The sequence below is a fragment of the Cryptomeria japonica genome, chromosome 9, assembly GCF_030272615.1.
Source record: "Cryptomeria japonica chromosome 9, Sugi_1.0, whole genome shotgun sequence".
Lineage (NCBI taxonomy): Eukaryota > Viridiplantae > Streptophyta > Pinopsida > Cupressales > Cupressaceae > Cryptomeria > Cryptomeria japonica.
The window spans coordinates 734,129,385-734,148,454 of NC_081413.1; the positions used below are offsets into that span (position 1 = coordinate 734,129,385).

General features: G+C 35.1%; 1 long non-coding RNA gene across 1 annotated transcript in view; it reads right to left on the reverse strand.

Annotated features, from left to right (window-relative positions):
• The window catches only part of LOC131038695 (uncharacterized), a 111,286-nt gene that overhangs the window by 91,553 nt on the left and 663 nt on the right, over positions 1-19,070 (reverse strand). The window contains exon 2 of the long non-coding RNA XR_009104540.2: positions 18,215-18,268. This is a non-coding gene — a long non-coding RNA (uncharacterized LOC131038695). The remainder of the gene's footprint in view (positions 1-18,214; positions 18,269-19,070) is intronic.

Sequence of the window (19,070 nt, forward strand, 5' to 3'; positions counted from 1 at the left end):
TTGATCAATTCGACTTCCTTTCACCATAATCAAGGCAATCCACCACCAAATAAGCTCAAAACAAGGTCCTTCTAGTGCTCAAGGTAAAATAGAGGGTCAAAATAAGGATTTCGCTCTGGACCCTTTGGAAGGGTCAGAAGCGAAAATCATCCTTGGGCTCAAATCCTGACTTCATTTTCACATTTCTTCACTCCAAATAAGTGTTTTGCCTTCACAAATGCCTGGTAATGAGCTAGTTCATGACTTTGGGCAATGTAGAATGTCTTATGGAGAATTTCGCTCTGGACCCTTTGGAAGGGTCAGGAGCGAAATTTAACATTTTGGTCTCTCCGTCAGGATTCATGTATGGAATATAACATTTAAGTATAAGACTTATACTTTAAGTTATATTCCATATATATTGTCAGGATGTTTGAGAGTGGTCTCGGACCTCCAGGAGTTATAATGCAAAATCTAGTTTTTGGAGGATTCTTCAATTTTCCAGACAGCCAAATTTCAGGATCAGGAAGACATTCCAGACTTAGCCAAATTTCAGGGCATTTGAAGATCAGGATGACATTCCAGACTTCATCACTCACCAATTTGACTTAACTCAAACCTTCAAGTATGATATTCACTCACCAAGCCTCATTAACCTCCTCAAACAAGACACAATTAGCAACAAGAGAAAAACTTTGTCCTAAGGAAGACTTTCAAAGAAACCCTAATTTTGGGGCCCTGTGGACTCACCCTGGCTCAAGTAGAGCCTGCCATCCTAGTGATCCCTCTAGCAACACTCAATATGCAAAGGCTAAGATACAAACCCTAAAAACCCAGAAAGCAAACCCTAGAAAGCAAAAAAGTAGGGGTCCCCATTTGCAATGGGGCGATGTCTGAATATGTCACAACAGGATGATCAGAGCATTGTCAGTGATGTCAAGATTCATGCAGATGAAGAGAGTCAAGCTCCCAAGAGAAGGAAGAACACGTCAAGAGAAGTCAAGGCCAGAGGGAAGAAGATTGAGGAGGTGAAGAAGAAACAAAAGACTATCATTCCTCCACCAATCATTCCTTCACCGCCTCTCAGTGTCTCATCAATCGAAGTGATTGAAGTAACAGAGCAGAACAAGGAAACCCCGTAGTGTTCCAACACAGTGATTCTACCAAGGAACACTCAGTCCAGTTACATGCCACACTGACATCTGCACCTCCTAATGAGAATGATGATCAGCCAGGATCCCCTACGGTCCTTCTCGAAGTTAGTTTGGGAAATGAGGTATACGATTGGACCAAGAATAATCCTGATGATGATGATGTTATCTCATCTTTGAGAGGACTTGATCGAGAAATATGTTTCGATGATGGTATGGAGATGGCCGCTATTCCTGAATGGCTGATGAGAAGTATGGAGAAAAGTAAGAAAATGATAGAGGTACAATCTATTGACGACATTGATGACTACCTAACTAGGAGTGCTGAGGAGAAAGAACCCAAGAGAGCAGAGATTTTCTCGCACATAGCTAGAGATGAGACAGGAATGCGAATTGCGCAAATTGTTGTTGCTATTGCAGGCGTGATAGCGGACATTGCTACTCCCATGGATTTCCAAATCACTTCAGTTGCCCTTGGTCATACATCCACAAAGCAAGAATTTCAAGAGGTTGGTGATAACCTCAAGGCAATCGATGCAAGGTTAGACAGAGAGATTGCGGAGAAAGAAAGGTACAGAGAAGAGAATATCAAACTTAGAGAGTATATTGCAGGGATAAGGCGTGAAAATCCCACCCTTATTTCCCCTATTGCAATTGACCATGGAATGCATTCACACTATGAGGCAGCGAGAGATACTCTCGGAGGTGGAAAAGTGGATTGAGAATACAAGACAGCAGGCGGATGATTTCCTTACTCAGTTTGTCCATGCATATCATAGGACAATAGGGCTCGCATTTAGAATCCAGTATTTGGAGGGAGTTTGGGAAGAATTCCGGCCTATTCAAGAGAAGACTATTCCACGCCTCCAGGCTTTGAAGAAGATTCCTAATTCCACCTTGGTCAGCGAGAACATTGTGCACAGTGGCGACAGATACAATTTCCATGGCTGGTATTGTTCATTAGCCATCAAGAAATCAACTTATGAGAATGCCCGGTCGAGTTGTATGGAGATGGAAGGATTGATTCAGGATATTCAGATGAAGATCCTTGCCTCGATTGAGGAATTACTAGGTGTTGATGTTAGTGATGCAAGTGGTTTACACTTAGCTGAGTTAAGAGACGAGATGAAATTTATGTATTTTTCCCAATTGGACTCTTTGAAGAAGAGTCAAATAGATGACTTGGTCTCTTTGTTGATTCATGTTCATAGTTCGCAGAAGCTCATGCCAAAATGGGAGAACAGTTTGGATGCTTGCTCTGTTTCACTGGACGTGTTTGATTAACAACATGATACCGTGCCTAACATTTCCATGGAGGAGTTAGATTCAGTATTGGCTAGATTCTTGGAGTATGCTACGAGAGAGAGAGATGCAAGGAGGAATCTTCTAGAAGATTCCCTATTTGATGACTAGGTATCTTTTCATTGGGCCATATGTAGGTGGCACCATTTTTTATGTAAACCCTAATTAGGGCAATTCTAGGGTTTTGTTGGCATGATCTCGACTGTTGATCTTGTATCAATCTTGGCCATCCGTTTTGTAATAGACTCTATATATGCCTCCTTGTCTCTCATTTGTAAGAGAGTTTTTGGAGAATTGTTGGTATATGTTGCAGCTATTTGAATCATAATCATTGTTCAATTGTTGGTGATTTTGCTCTTCAAGTGTTGTATTTGCATTCATGGTTCTCAATTCCTCCAAGTTAGATTAGAATTTTAGATTAGAATTTATTTTCATGTATGTTAGATTGAGTGAAAGATTTGTTGAATTCATTTGTGTGGAATCCTTAATCCATACAACTAGCCTCTTGCCGCTGGTAAGTGAGCCTTGTGTGGTCAACTGGAAATTTAAGTAAGCTTAACTTCAACTATTACACATCCCTTGACAAGCATCAACTTGGATGGTGTCAATGTTTGATGGTAATAGGCTGAAAATCTTTAAGTATACCTTAGACGATTGCACTAAGCTTGTGTCAATCCCTGTTTGTGAGACCTCGCCTAGTTTGATTCCACTAGATCCATTCAACATTTCCTACATTCCTAGGCTTAGAATAGATTTCCTGAACCCTATTCCTTTTGCCCAATTTTTAGTAAGTCTTAAAATTCAAAGCCATATTGATAAATCTTAAGTTGTCAGCACACCTACTCCGCATCTTCATGATAATCCAAACATTTGCGTAAATCCCCAAGTGAACACAGCAATTCACATCGACCATTGAGTTACCCACTCGTCAAGACCTGACATGTAGAAACCTTGGAATCATTTTAGTTGATCTCATTCTTAGCATCTGAGGTGATTTTGTTCAAGAGAGGGTAAATTATCTTGGTAAATTATTCTGTAATGTTATGTGCCTAAAACACACATCAACAGGTAGTTAAATGTATGCAATGGTATGCACTCAACCTGACATTGCACATTCAGTGTGAGTAGTCAGCAGGTTTCTTGCAAATCCAGGAAAACAACATTGGCTAGCGGTGAAATGGATTTTAAGATACCTAAGGGTACTAGTTATTACTGTTTATGTTTTGGTAATACTGATATGGTGCTTGAAGGATTTACAGATGCGGATATGGCTGGAGATGTGGACACTAGAAAATCCACCACTGGTTATCTATGTACATTTGCAGGTGCAGCAGTGTCTTGGGTATCTAGGTTACAACAAATAGTTGCTCTCTCCACAACAAAGGCATAGTATATCGCTGCTACAGAAGCCTGCAAAGAGATGTTGTGGATGCTACGTTTTCTAGGAGAGCTAGGAATAAAACAGGACAAGTATGTGCTATATTGTGACAGTCAAAGCACCATTCACTTGGTGAAAAATCCAGCCTTTCACTCACGAACCAAACATATTGATTTAAGGTATCATTGGATTCGACAAGTATTAGAGAAAGGGCATTTGAATTTGGAAAAGATCCATACAGATGAGAACCCTGCTGATATGCTTTACTAAAATTCTGCCAAGAGACAAGCAAGAGTTATGTAGGAGCTTGGCAGGCCTACAGATGACTTGATGCGCGGGCTTGGGCAAGGATCAATAGCAAAGGTTCATCTACAGTAGCAGCTGGTTATCCAGGGCCTTTTCTTTTGGCTTCAAGTGGGAGAATGTTAGTTGTAAAGACCAAATTTAGCTTCAAGTGGGACAATGTTAGTTGTGAAGGCTAAATTTAAGGAAAATACATATTTAGAAACTTCTAATGCATGTTTCCTGTATTATTTAGAAACTCCTAAATAGAAACTTCTGAAAACCTCTCCTTGTTTTCTGCTCTATTATAAATATGCCCAATGTTCTCCTCTTCAAGGTAAGAAGAATGTAATGAAGTTGAAAGAGGCAGTTGATAATCCTGGAGTTTGATGTGATTTTTCTGCTGTAATAAAAATCTATTGACCCTTGCCCCGTGGTTTTTCCTCCACATTGGAGGTTTTCCACATAAATATCTGTGTACTGTGCATTATTTTTGTTTTGCTGTCTATTTTATTTCTGGTATTGATTTATATTGCTGCTATTATCATACATATCATTCTTTTAATTCATAACATAAACATGGTTAACGACATCTTAGTGCAAGATCTTAGGGCCATGCATGTGAATACTTAATAATTCTTAGAGACCCTATGGAACCATGCTCCTCTCCCTTCAAGTCTGAAAGCGAACATAAGACAACAAACATAACAAGAGAGCAACGCACATAATATTCATTACAACAGACCCCATGGATCTACCCTTGCATGGTTTGGCATGGTTAGAGTATGATAACCTCTATGCCATAGAATCATTTTAACTTCATCTCTTCCAAAATGAATGCCATTAAACATCCAAATGCCTCTAAGATAAAACTTTCATGGCATAGGAAATAAAAACAAAGAAAATCCATATTACATGCATCCTCTTTAAATTGTAGGACCTAGTTTCTAGGGTGTTCAATCAAGACAAATCCCAATTGACTGTCCATCTATCTTGGCCACCATGATATTCAAGAAAAAGGTGTAAAGAAACCCAACGCATGGAAAAACCTAACAACTCAACATAAGTCAAGCTGGACTCGAAATCTCCTTCCCAAAATTCCCTCCAAAAGCTCATGGACACAAATCTTTGACTGAGTAAAAGTATTTGATAAGTTTAAGGTTTTTGGAAACCTCATCACATGCTAAGAAATCTCTAAAAGGCAAACATGATTTGAAGATATCAACATGGGTAAAACACTTAATCAAATTTCTTACCTTTGAAGAAACTTTCAAACTTCAAGTCCTCAGATTGCTCCAAGTATTGCTTAACATAACATCATCTAACTGGTATAACAATTTAGGCCAACGGGAAAAATAGGCCAACAATGCTACCTCACCAAAGTTGGTCCCACAAAATGATACCACTGGATGTACATAAAACATAGGCTAAACAAATAATTAAATGATAAAATTAATAATTAATGATGGGACTTACAAAGGTTGACACATTAATCTCACAAAGGTTGACACATTAATCTCAACATTCTCCCACTTGTTGAAGACCTTTCAAGAGCCAACATGAAATCAACTACTAGGAGCCGAGAAATCCATAGACTCTGAACACCATCTAAACTTTTCTATGCTCACAAGCTTTGTCGGTGTAATAACAACATTTGTCAAAGTGTTAACTTTCTCCAATTTCACCTTTCCATCTTCCACCATTGCATGGACAAAACCGAACCAAACATCAATATGCTTAAGTCTAGGATGGAAGGTAGGAATTTGCCGCAAACATATGGTACAATAGCAATCATAATAAATAGTAATCAATACTGCATCAAGCCAACGTAAGAACACAATTGTTTAAGCCAAATGGCTTCTTTACAAGCATGAGTAGTTGCCATATACTCTTCTTTTATCATGGACAAAGAAACTATACCTTGCCACTTACTCATACAACTGATAAAACCACCAAACATTGTGAATACATTCCATTGGTGGATCTTCTACTACCAATGTCACATGCCCAATCTAAATCCACATATCCACGAATACAAACTTTATTTCAAGGTCTTGTAGGATAGCCATGAAAATACATGGAATACTCGGAAGTACCTTGTAGATATCTAAACACTCTCTTAAGTGCATCCCAATGTACTCATCTATGATTAGCCATAAACCAATCTAGGACTCCCACTAATTCGGTAATGTTTGGACTTGTACAGATCATGGTACACATCAAACTGCTAACAAAAATCATAACAATACAATAGTCATGTCCTCCATCTCAATAGGAGATTTTGGACAATCCTCCACCAATAGTTTCGTCTAGGTTGCAAAATGGGAACAACCAAGAATATACAAACTATCATGTTGAATGTCTCTAGTTAAATGAATTTACATACTTACTTTGGCTTAACCAGAGATTTTTGCTAGCTTTGTCTCTTTTGATCTACATTCCTAGAATGTACCTAGCAGCCCCTAAATATTTCATTTCAAACTATGTTGAAAGCTAAAACTCAAATCAGAAATCATAGTTTTACCATTCCAAAAAAATAACATATCACCAACATATAATGTAACAATAAGATTGCGATCATTATCAAACTTATAGTAGACACAATGATCAAATTTTGATATTAGAAATCCAAAACTCACAAAGGCATAAAACTTTCAATACCACATCCTACGAGACTATTTCAAATCATATAGAGACTTCTTCAACTTGCAAACCAAAAGTTCTTTACCTTTAATAGCATAATGCTTTGGATGTGACATATATTTCTTCCTCCAAACCACTATGAAGGAATGTTGTCTTCACATTCATCTGTTTAACTTCTAAATCATAAATTACAGCAAGTGATAACAAGAACCAAATGGAGGTTAGCTTTGCAACAAGAGATAATATCTCACCATAATCAGTTATATCCATTGCAAGTAACCCTTCATGACCAACCTTGATTTATGTTTCTCAACGCTACCATCAGGATCAAACTTTTTCTTTAACACCCATTTGCAACCAACCATTTACATCCTTCAAGAAAAGGTACCAGATCCCATGCCTCATTTTTCTTTAGTACAACCATCTCTTCTTCCATGGTTTTTATCTAGTAATCTACATCAATCATACCCATAGCCTCCTTTATGATCCTTGGCTTATCAATGTTAGCAATCAAAGAAAAAATAGAATTATAACCGAACAATGAATAACCGAATCTTTCAAGTTGTCACCTAATCCAAGTGGACCTCCTCAAAAGTTGAGGTTGAGGTTCTTCTTCTTAATTTTTAGAGTTACTAGAGATATCCTCATTATTGGGTCCATCATGGGTTTCTAGTTCAACTTTCTTAAGATCAAGAGGAAGTTGAACGACATGTTTCTTTCTTTTTTTGGTTGCAAATCACCAAGGAAGCTTTCATCTCTCTAAAAATAACATTTCTACCATATAGAACCTTTTTAGCCATTAGATCACAAATCTTGTACCCTTTCACATTAACACCATAGCTAATGGAGATACACTTAACTACCTTGTTCTCAACTTATATATTTTCTCCCTTGGCACATGAGCATATGGCTCGCAACCAAACACACAAAGATGTCTCAATGAGGGCACCTAACCACATCTCCAAGGTGCCTTCTCAAAAAACGTTGATGTAGGAGATCTGTTAACCAAATAGCAAACATTAGCAATAGCTTTAGCCTAAAAATTTTATTCAAGGCCAGCTCCACTTAGCATACTCCTAGCCCTCTCCATCAACATCCTATTCATCCTCTCCACGACTCCATTCTCGAGGGGAATATGGAGTTGTCACGAAAATAGTTATTAAGTAAATAAAATAACTTAAAATGATATCTCCTTTTTTTTTTTAAATTATATAAATATGATCAAAATGATATCTCATCGTTTTTAAGATAAATATATTTGAGATGTTTATACTAGTTTACTAGAGAGATAATTTATTATTTTAATTTTTCAAATTCAAATGTATGTGGGTCATTTTTAGTTTTAATATATATTGTGAGGATTATTTTATTTATTTAAAAATTATTTTCTTTATTTACTTAATAGTTATCTTACACTTTTAGTTTTTTAAAACATGTAGACTCTACACACTAAATAAAATAGAATAATTATTGAATAATTATGATGTAAAATAAAATCTATTAGTAAAATGTCGAATCAGTTGCATGGTCCAAATTTAATTAGTAATAAATTTATGGTTGGATTTTATCTAGTATTATGATATTTATAGTAAAATTTGATTGCAAAGTTTTTTAATCAAATTCATTAGCCCATATTTTCATTACAATAATTCTCATGAACTCATTTCTATGAGAATGCATGGTCCACTTAACATTCATTGTATCAAGACTTCCTAGGAGATCAACTCATCCCAATACTACTCATCCATTGATAAATAGGAGATACTTTTTTACAATAAGTCAAATTAAAATGTTTATATTAGAATTCAACTACATTATTTTATTTGATATTGTAAAGATTAAATTTCATTTCTACTTTGTGTGCGTATATATATTTATATATACATATATATATACATACATGTATGTATATATGTATGTATATATATACATACACATCTATGTATACACACACAGATATATATCCAAGATTTCCTTAGTATTATTTAAAATAATATAGTGGGATATTTAAAGGGGAAAATCATATTACAAAAGGGATGCAAGCATGAATATAAAATGTTATAGAAAAACAAAGTTTAGCAGGCCATACAATAATATATCAAAGAGGTATTTTTAACTATCATCCAATTCAACTATTAAAAGTTAATATTTATCACTTTTTCTTGTGGATAAGGTGTAAAATTACTACGATCATTGAATTAGATGATATTTTAGAGTGATTCCAAACCAAATCACAAGTCAAAACTATTATAAACCAAGAGAAACAATTTAACAAATCGTCACTTAAACACAATCAACATAAGAGAGAAAGCTAAGAAGCTAAAAACAACCCATAAATGCCAACCCATGCTTTGAGCTACTCCCAACTATCTCCCTTTTGAGCCTACCAACTCACCCCTTTAGCTACCACAACCACTTGCTTAGAATTCTCTTAATGTTAGTCATATATTGATCTGACTTTAGAGGCAATTATCATACATCTTTGAATTCACTCTCTATTATATATCACGCTTCTGCGTTATATCATTGTGTCAAGATGTCATAAATATATTATTGTAACCTTTAATTCAATCTATTTGATGCTGCACTAAACAATACTTAACCTTAAACCCACCAGCCATCCATTACTATAGTTCCCTTGGTCTAAATTCTAGACCAACTACCATTCCTCGTACTTCCCCACCTAGACCTATGTCACATGACATGGCCTAGGCTTTGGAATAGATTGCATACCATAGCCTTAAAATGCCATTGCAATTTTATTTGATTCCATGAGCATCTAATAACATAATGTACATGAAAAGATTTCATTACAAGACACATTACACAACTGTGTCATCGTCTCATGCATGGCTTGGCTTTGAATTTGTACTTCCTCCTATGGGCTTGACTTATCGTCAAAACAGGACAAGGTCACTTACCTTTTGACTACAAGCAAAGGCACACTATTCTTAGCATGACAAGAATTTCAAAAAAATTTAAAAGTTAAATGATGCAGATCCAGCAAATCAATAGCCACATAAGGCATTAATGTATGAACAAGATAGATCACTGAGATGTCTATGACTAGGACCAAGCTACCTGGCATAAAACAACCCGTAAAGCCAACAATTTCATTGGCAAATCTTACATATCATTTGAATATCAGGCCATAATCAAATTGGAGTTTCATTTTATTTATCGTCTCACATTAACAGATCGAAGAGTAAAAATCAACAATCGCAACAAAACACACAAGCAAGGCTTAATTCATAATTGTCATGGGGGAACACGAACCGATTGGAGCCCAATTCAAATGAATCAATAAAACAAAATGCTACTTCGTGGAAAATCTTGAGAAAGAGGGTTTGATAGATACTTTAAGAGAATCAAGGGTCATGACCCCACAATGCCCATTGATTTTGCTCGGAACTCGGTTTGAGGAGCTCATTGCATACATGACCGATCTCTCTACCGATGGCATTAAAATCTTTAGACAAATAGGAATAAAAAGAGGCCCTGTCTTTGTTCTTGAGAAATGGAGAATAACTGAAGCGGATCTCACAATGGCTTCTTGGGGTCTTCCTTGACGTGCCCTTATTAGGGAATTGATCTGCAGCTTATCAACTTTCCATTACTACCATCCCTGAGTACTCGATTCTAGAGTTCAAACAAGGTGTCAGCTTTGTCCCCCTACTGTTCAGCCACACCATTGTCTATAACCCCCCTGAGCAATAGCATTATCCCCTACTCAATCCCCGCCTAACCTTGCTCAAAAATTTTAAATCCATTAGAAATTATGGTTACTCCAATGCCCCTCCCTTCGTTTATTGTTGCTCCAATGCCCCCTCCCTCTGTTTGTGTTTAGCAATAAACAACAAAATTAAAATAAAGACATAAAAAATAGATACATAATATATAATCTACACTCATTCTTTTATACAAATATTTTAACTTTTCAAATATTTTGAGATAGCGAAAAAATGAAGAGACTATTCAAATATTCTGAGACAGCAAAGAAATGAAGAGACTGATGAAAGGAATGGTCATATGATCGTTGTACTTCACATTCTCTACAATCTTCCCCTTGAAATCCCACACAAACAACCCCAAGTTTCATCTCTTAGCATTACATTTTAACCAAGCGCAAGACTTGAGACCAAATTCTATTCAAGAACACTTCAGATGAGTCTTCTTCAAAGTTATGTTCGAGTCATTCTGAATCATGATAGTACTCTTAATTTCTATAGCTGATGTATCCTCACCTCCACCAATCACCGCAAGCTTGACTCTATCGAGATGCTTGGTGTGAATAGCATCACTTTTGAGTACCATACTGCAGTCAGGCAGTCCTCCCCCCACCAATTTTAGTAACTCGCACATTTTTCATAATGAAATTATGTGGATTCTTAGGGAAAACTTGAGTACAGGCATTTGCAACGATGGAGAACAAAATGTTGTTTTATCCAAATTGTTTACTGGCAACAAGAGCTTACATTGTAAGAGTGACTTGCTCTTTATTCTTAGTTTTATATCCTCGTGAATTTCTCAACGACTTAGAACCATCCTGCTATTTCTCTCCTTATGATCATAGATAAGAAAATCCTCTTCATGCCCAGAATAAGACCTATTGCTTCTGGGTCTTAGGGCAAAAATTGCGGGGCCCTTTCTATTGACAACTAAGAACCCACTTGGATCTGCTATAACTAACATTTCTCTATCCTTAGATACAGTAAGAATTATTTCTGAATCGGACGTGACGCAAAGTCGTCACTGCACTCATGACCTTTCAACTGCATCACATTCACTGTCTCTTTGACTACGCCACCCTTCACATAAACGAGTTCCCACACCTTGATATTTGCAATAAAAAAAGCAAAAGCCGCAAAACATCCATTTGGTCAAAGAGCAGCCATGTTGTTTTTCAATTAATTTGTGTCCAAAACTCCAAAGAATTTTCCAGTCACTCCTTGGAAAAGTTTGATGTCTATGCCCTCGGGGCATGCAGCAATAATTGTACTGCCATCTGCATTTCCATAGGTTGCAGAAGTTCCACCAAGAGTTAAGATGCTTTTCGTGTCATGCACTTGCTGCTTTGGCTTCTTTGAGGCGCTAGCATTGGAGCAAGAGCCCTCCCTAGATGGCACTGCCACGGGTGTCATTTGCATTCCTGCCAGATATACCTGCGCCAAAAACACTGGCCTAAGTGTATTTTCTATACTGGCCCCTTCGAACACCATCACAGAAGCAGGGGATCCCTAGGCCAACAGGGCATCTCTAATAATTCTCACCCAAAATTCTTTTCCCTAACCTGCACATGAGAGCATGCTACCAGTTCTCTCCATAATTGTCTTCTTCAAACTCTCTACGGCATTGATTTCTTGTGGTGAAAACAATTTTAATACCATTCTCTACACAAAATTGATCAAATTCTATGGAATAGAATTCACCACCATTATCCATTTTCAAACACTTAATTTTGTTGAATAGGTTTTCAACAACTAGTTTATCAAACAATTCAATCTTCTTATTTAAGATATAATCATCCAGAAAAATATCAAAATAATTACACCCACCAATCTAAGTTACTTACATAGGACCAAAGATAACCGAATTCACTAGCTCCAACGATTGCGTCTTTTGGTCACATTTTTTGGTAGAGAAGTTAATTCTCTTTTGTTTGTCATATATACAATGCTAATCTATTGATTGCAGCCCCAAAAATTGATTTGCGTTGTGCAAAATCTCAAGGCCTTGCTTGCTCATGTGACCAAGCCTCTTGTGCCAAAGCTTGGAGTCACTGTCCGCAATTGCCTTCGCAGCCCACTTCCGTGTGACTCTAGCACATACAAAGCGTCTAACTTGCTTCCCCCAGCAATTACCAAGGCTCCTTTTGTTACTTTCCATCTGCTTGATCCGAAAGCGGCTCTATAACCCTGAGAATCTAATTGCCCAGCTGTAATCAAGTTTGTTTTGAGTCAAGGGACAAATCTTACATCCCTTAGCAGCCAACTATTTCCATTTGTTTGTTTCAACAAAATATCCCCTTTGACAATAATATCACAAGATTTATTATTAACAAGATAAACCTTACCAATTACCGCTTTCAATGTTTTTGAATAACTCCCTGCATGAAGTGGCATGAAAAGATGCCCCTAAAATCCAACACCCAAACATCTGTTGTAGATTCTCCTAAAATCCAACACCCAAACATCTGTTGTAGATTCTCTCGTAGTTAGAATAAGAGCACCTGCATCTTCTTCATATGCTGCATTTGCTTCATTTTCTTTTGGCTGATTTTCAACTTTCTTTTGATGTCGCCTTACTTGCCACAATATTAACAGCCACTATCTCTGCCTCTTGACTTTAAACTCCTATTTGATTTTGATCTTTCTCTCTTGTGCTCCCCCCTATTGCCAATTATCAAAGCATCTCTTGATGAAGTTCCTTGATTCTTCCTCCTCATATCTTCACTAAGAAGAGTCGCCACAACATCATCAAATTTTAATGCACTTGCCTTCTTGTCAGATATCAAGTTGTCAATAGCCATCACAACTCCTTCCCAACTATGGAGTAGAAAGCACAATAACAAAATGGCCTTGATTTAAATTCAATTTGTAAAATTCATTTAAATGGTTGGACACATTACCTCCTTCCTTCATCTTCAAGTTGTACAATTTCTTCATGAGAAAAACTTTATTTGATGCTAAAGCCATCTCATACATATCAAACAACTTTTCCCACAATCCTTTTGTTATTTTCGGTTGCAACATTAAACAGCACATTGCTGGAGGGGGGAAAAATTATGGTCACCACAGCCTTCTTGTCCAATTTCTCCCACTCATCGAACATCACAGTCAACTTCTTTGCCTTTCCTTCTAGCATTATTGCAAGATCTTCTTATACCAGCAAAGCTTCCAATTGTAGCTTCCACATTTTGAATATTTGACGAAAAAAAATTTCAATTGTCCATTCATCTGCTTCTTCCATATTTCCTCAATTTATTCAAAAAAAAATTCTACAACTTCACCCAAGCTCTGCGTTTGAAGAGCAATTTAAATAACAACAAACGGCAAAACTAAAATAAAGACAATAAAAAATAGACACATAACGCCATGAATTACATGGTTTACCATTAAAGGCTACATCCACAAGAAAGCAAGGCAATATCTTTATTCATTGTTTCTCACACAATACATAATCTGCACTCATTTTTTTATACAAATGTTTAACTCTTTAAATATGAAGGGAAAACAAAGAAATGAAGAAACAGAGGAAAGGAAAGGTAAGATGACTGTTGGACTTCACATTCTCAAGAGTTTGGCCCTTCCCCATCTAGTTTGTGTACCATTTGGGAGAAGAATTCGACTAAAGGCAATTCTTCTAGTAGTTGCAAAAAGAAGAAATATGTTCTTTGCATTGAGGAATCCAACTACCAAGAAGAGGAAGAGCTTTAACATGTCTCTAATTCTCAAGCGAAGAGTAAAGAGGTTTAGAACCTTAGCATGTCTCTAATTCTCAAGCGGAGTGTAAAGGGGTTCAAAAGGAAAAAGGTGCGATTTCTATTACTTAAAGAAACTAATAGAATTGAGGAATGCTTTATCTTTGACCCATCCTACCCTTCATCGTCCATTCAAATGCGATTTTAGCTTGTACAATGATTGGGCAAAAATTAGTGGAAATGCACAACGAATTCACCACCCACAAGAAAATTTTAGATGGTTTCATGGTGGATTCAATAAACCCAACTTTAAAACCTCCTTGATGATTAAAAGACTTGGCAAGGAGAACCTGACTCCTAGATAGATAGAGAGGATTTTATCTAATCAATAAACTCAACTTTAAACTCCTAATGATTAGAAGACCTGGCACCTAAAACCTGACTCCTAGGTAGATAGAGAAGATGTTATCTAATCAGTGGGAGAAGACTAAGAGATGAATAGGCTCAAAGAAAAAATTATCACGTAAGATGATAGGGTGGTTTCTCCCAACCAAAATAAAATTGAAAAAATTGGTGTACCACATTCCCACTACCATTCAAAATACTATTTGCATCAAATTGCTATAAAATAACATCAACCCACAAGAGATAAAAGCTAATGTTGGCCGTAGCACCAAAGCAAGAGATGAGCTCATGGCGAATCAATTGAAGACCCTCAAGACCCTTCGAGAGGATGGGGAGAATGCTAACTTAATTATTAAGGTCTATATATGACAGTGTTAATATTCTTTTAAACTTATTGTTCTACATCTATTGCCCCTTGTTGAGGCTCTGGTTTCAAAGTTGTTACTTAGTTGTTCCAAGTTAGTTTTTTAATTCTTTTGGTTCTTAACTGTAAAGAAATGATGTCCTTTTAAAACCTCTTTTTACTCTTAATAAAAAAATGAAACATCTAAATGTCTCCTCTAATAAGATTTGCATTTTGTTATTGATTTTAGATCTAATTACTTGCAATCTTTGTAATTTGAATTAGATCTAAATTATAACTTCTAGAATACATTGCATATTGTAGGGAATTGGATCAATGATTTATTTTCTCTACATTTTGATGATCCTGTATTTTCTTACATCACCTAAGAATTAACCCTAGATCATCCTTCTTTTCCTTTATGGTTCTAAATCTGCCACATCTTGGGATCTTTCAAATTCATAGGGATTTGAATTATATTCACTCTATATGGATTGTCCAAAACTTGTATGAATGATAGAAGCATATGCACAACACATGATTCATGAATAAAAATTATTTGTCCATCGTTTGGTAACCTAAATCCAAACTTATCACATCCTTGTGACAATTTACATATGTTGATGTGTTCGGAAATGATTGTATCACAATAATTGTGTCATGCTTACTATCTATTTCCCCTTCATCATTAGCTTCATGCTATATATTATGTGCATATACATGGTTGCATCCTCTTCTTTATTGAATTTAGAAAAAAAATTGAAACATGCTTCACAATACTATAATATGTTATGTTTTTTTGACTATCGTTATTTTGAAAATTTATTAATGGATATAGTTAAAATCAGTTGAGTGCTTGTTCAAATGTTTCAACCACTATTGACCATCCCTTTGTGCCTATTGCGAACACTTCAAATAACTCTAATACTACACCATCATTATATTTCCATATAACTCCTCAAGCATCTCTCCCTTACCTCGTGATATAAACATGACTCAAATAATTACATACTACATTAAAAAATCTTCCAAGTCCTAGTTTGATTGATCTTATTGTGAAATTTAACACAATTTTTTCTCTAAACCTAAACCACTTGTCAAAGATATATCCACTCCATGTTGTCTTAAATGTAGCATCTAACTCATATTTCCAAAAACCCTCAATGTTCCAAATAACTAAACATATATCCAAATTATTTTTCCCACAAGAAGCAAATAATTCTTCATTATAGAACTCCCGGCACGCAAGCAACCAAACCTTGGAACACTTGATTCTTTATGGAGAAAATTTTAAGTATTCAAAGTGGCCAATTGTATATAGATCATGTATCTCAAAAATGAGTATAAATGTATATGACAAGAGGTCAAAAGGACATATCCAACCAAAAATCTTTATCCCTTTCAAATCTCAATCTACCTCCTATATCAATGATATCAACCCAAGCATATAAAGAATGCAACATCATTGAACAGCTACAAAACTTACATAAGCTAAGATATCCCTATGAGAACTGATTCATACATCCTAAATATATAGAGATATCTTACAATAAGATTTAGGCAATGTCATTCTTAAATATAATACTAAGCTCACACAAGTAGCAACAACTTTAGAAGTTTATTGACAATAATGATATTACTACTATTTTTACTCTAAGGAGCTTCTACATACATCAATCATTAAGTATCATTTTCTTTAAGATGTTGTGAATAGGTATGGAAAAACAACTATCAAATGTGACTTAATTAATAATAATTCATGTTTGAATATATGTAGCAAGATTTCTTGCATAAGCTTAGGTTACATTAAAAATCCTCAGATATTATCACTGTCATTAACATTGGTATTAATTAAAACCAATTCTTTATGTCATTTGATAACTATCAAATAAACATATAACATCCTCTAGAACATCCATAGATACAAATCATGGGGGATGGGGGAAATTTCATTAACCCTTCATCAATGATTAAAATTTGCATTGAATGATATGCACAAGCAATGTCAATGAAGATTCATTATGCTTTTGTCAAATATACTCACAAAGCACTATTGTGCCTCAAACACAATTCATTAAAGTATCAAAGCCGAAAGAAGACAATAACAACAAACCAGTTATATGCTAGAAGATGAATGGGATGCCTTAGATTTTATACTATCATAGAAAATAAGGTAAAAATTAATGGTTTTGATATTTGCCCCCTTATTTATGGATTTATATACATGACCAAATTCCAAAGACCAAGCAAACCACAGTATCTACCAATGAAAACGCTAAGGGGATCTCATCCTTAAATAAGATTGAATTCTTTAACACTCATATTTCACTTGTTTTTGCTCTTATATTTCAATTCATCAATTATAAGAAGATGACATCAAATATATTTCATTTTCTACTTATTTTCAAGATATGCAAAACCTCAATCCATCTCATTGACATTTTTTACATATGACTCATATTTATCTCAATTAATTTACCTCAATCAATTTTTTAAATTAAACTCCTTAATTTATATAACATTTAAATTATAGAAATAATTTATATACCTTTTAAATGTATTTATAAAATATTTTTTCTATCCTCCAATTCTTTATATATTACAAACAAATAAAGAATACTTATTAAATTATTTACAGGCGAGATATTAATATTAAACACAAATAAACAGTGAAAAAATTAAATAAATAAAAGCTAAGTTTTATCTAGCCAAGAGGCATTATTAGTTTAGCCTAAAACACTTTGTGGAGAACTTTTCCTTCCAATTAAAACTTCTGGCCCGCTCCAGAGAAGACAAATGATTTAAAGAAATAAAAAACACTAGAAGAAAAAAGCGAAACCCCCAGTTTTATCCTTTCAACGAATCAAAACTTCTATTTAAATAGACTTCAAACTTTACCACTCTGTAAAACCCAACTTACTAATTAAATAAACTTCTATTTGAATGACAAACCCCCAGTTTTATCCTTTCAACCAATCAAAACTTCTATTTAAATAGACTTCAAACTTTACCACTCTGTAAAACCCAACTTACTAATTAAATAAACTACTATTTGAATGACAGATTTGAACAGGGCAAAAATCTGATTTTGAGTCAAAGCCTAATTGCAAGGAAGTCTGAAATTTGAATGAAGAAGTTCAGAATATCTTAAACTAACACGATCAAATTAACGAACAACATTTTCATTGAAAGTAATATTAATTAAGTAGTTTTCAGAGTTCAAGCTGCCCAGCTGCACAAATTGTTGCTTATTTTTTGCAGACTGCCAGTTTGCATTAATTCTACTGTTAAGATAGGTTGGATTGACTGACCTTTATGCAGCCCAGAAAAGCATCCTTTGTACTGCTAACTCTTTATTTCAAAGCCTGCACACGATTTATCTATATTAATGTCAGGTCACAACGCAAAAAGTACTGCAATAATGAGCAGGAAATCAAACATTTTTATTTTTAAATTAGTAAAAATTTAATATATAATCTTTTTTTTCAGTCTATCTGAAAAGGGAAGAAGATTTCTTTTGGAAATTCAAAAAAAATCTTAAAAATAGTAGGAATTTAATGTTATAAATTTCTTGTCAGAATATTTTGCAAAGATTTGTTCAAAATTAGTAAGAATTTAACATTATAATTTTTTGTCTTTTAAATAGAAAAAAACCTTTTCAAAAAAGATTTGAACCCTGATAAATAAAATAACCAAAAATAAACCCTCATCTACACCAAATTGAAACTTTAAATAAACATTTTAAAATTAATTAACAACTGTCAAATTTAAAGTTACCTGCACAGTCAACATTATCCCAGAGATCGCAAAAAGATTCAAACATCCAAACTCGGTAACTTTCAACATTATCCCAGAGATCGCAAAAAGATTCAAACATCCAAACTCGGTAACTTTTCTGCTTATACAATGACTCCAAGTACATATATAGACGAAAACTCACTCTTTAATATTTGGCGTACAATTATGACAAGACAACAAGAGTATACGTGTAAGAAAGCTTATAATAATTTTAGGTACGGCAGGATTTTTTCCACATAAATGCATATCTTGCCGTGTTAGCGAACAATTTGACTGTCACGCATTCATCTCCCAAAATTTCGACCCCTAAAATACGCCATCATTTTTAAGTTCTGACACAGCCAAGCTACTTTTGCTCTTTATATTTAC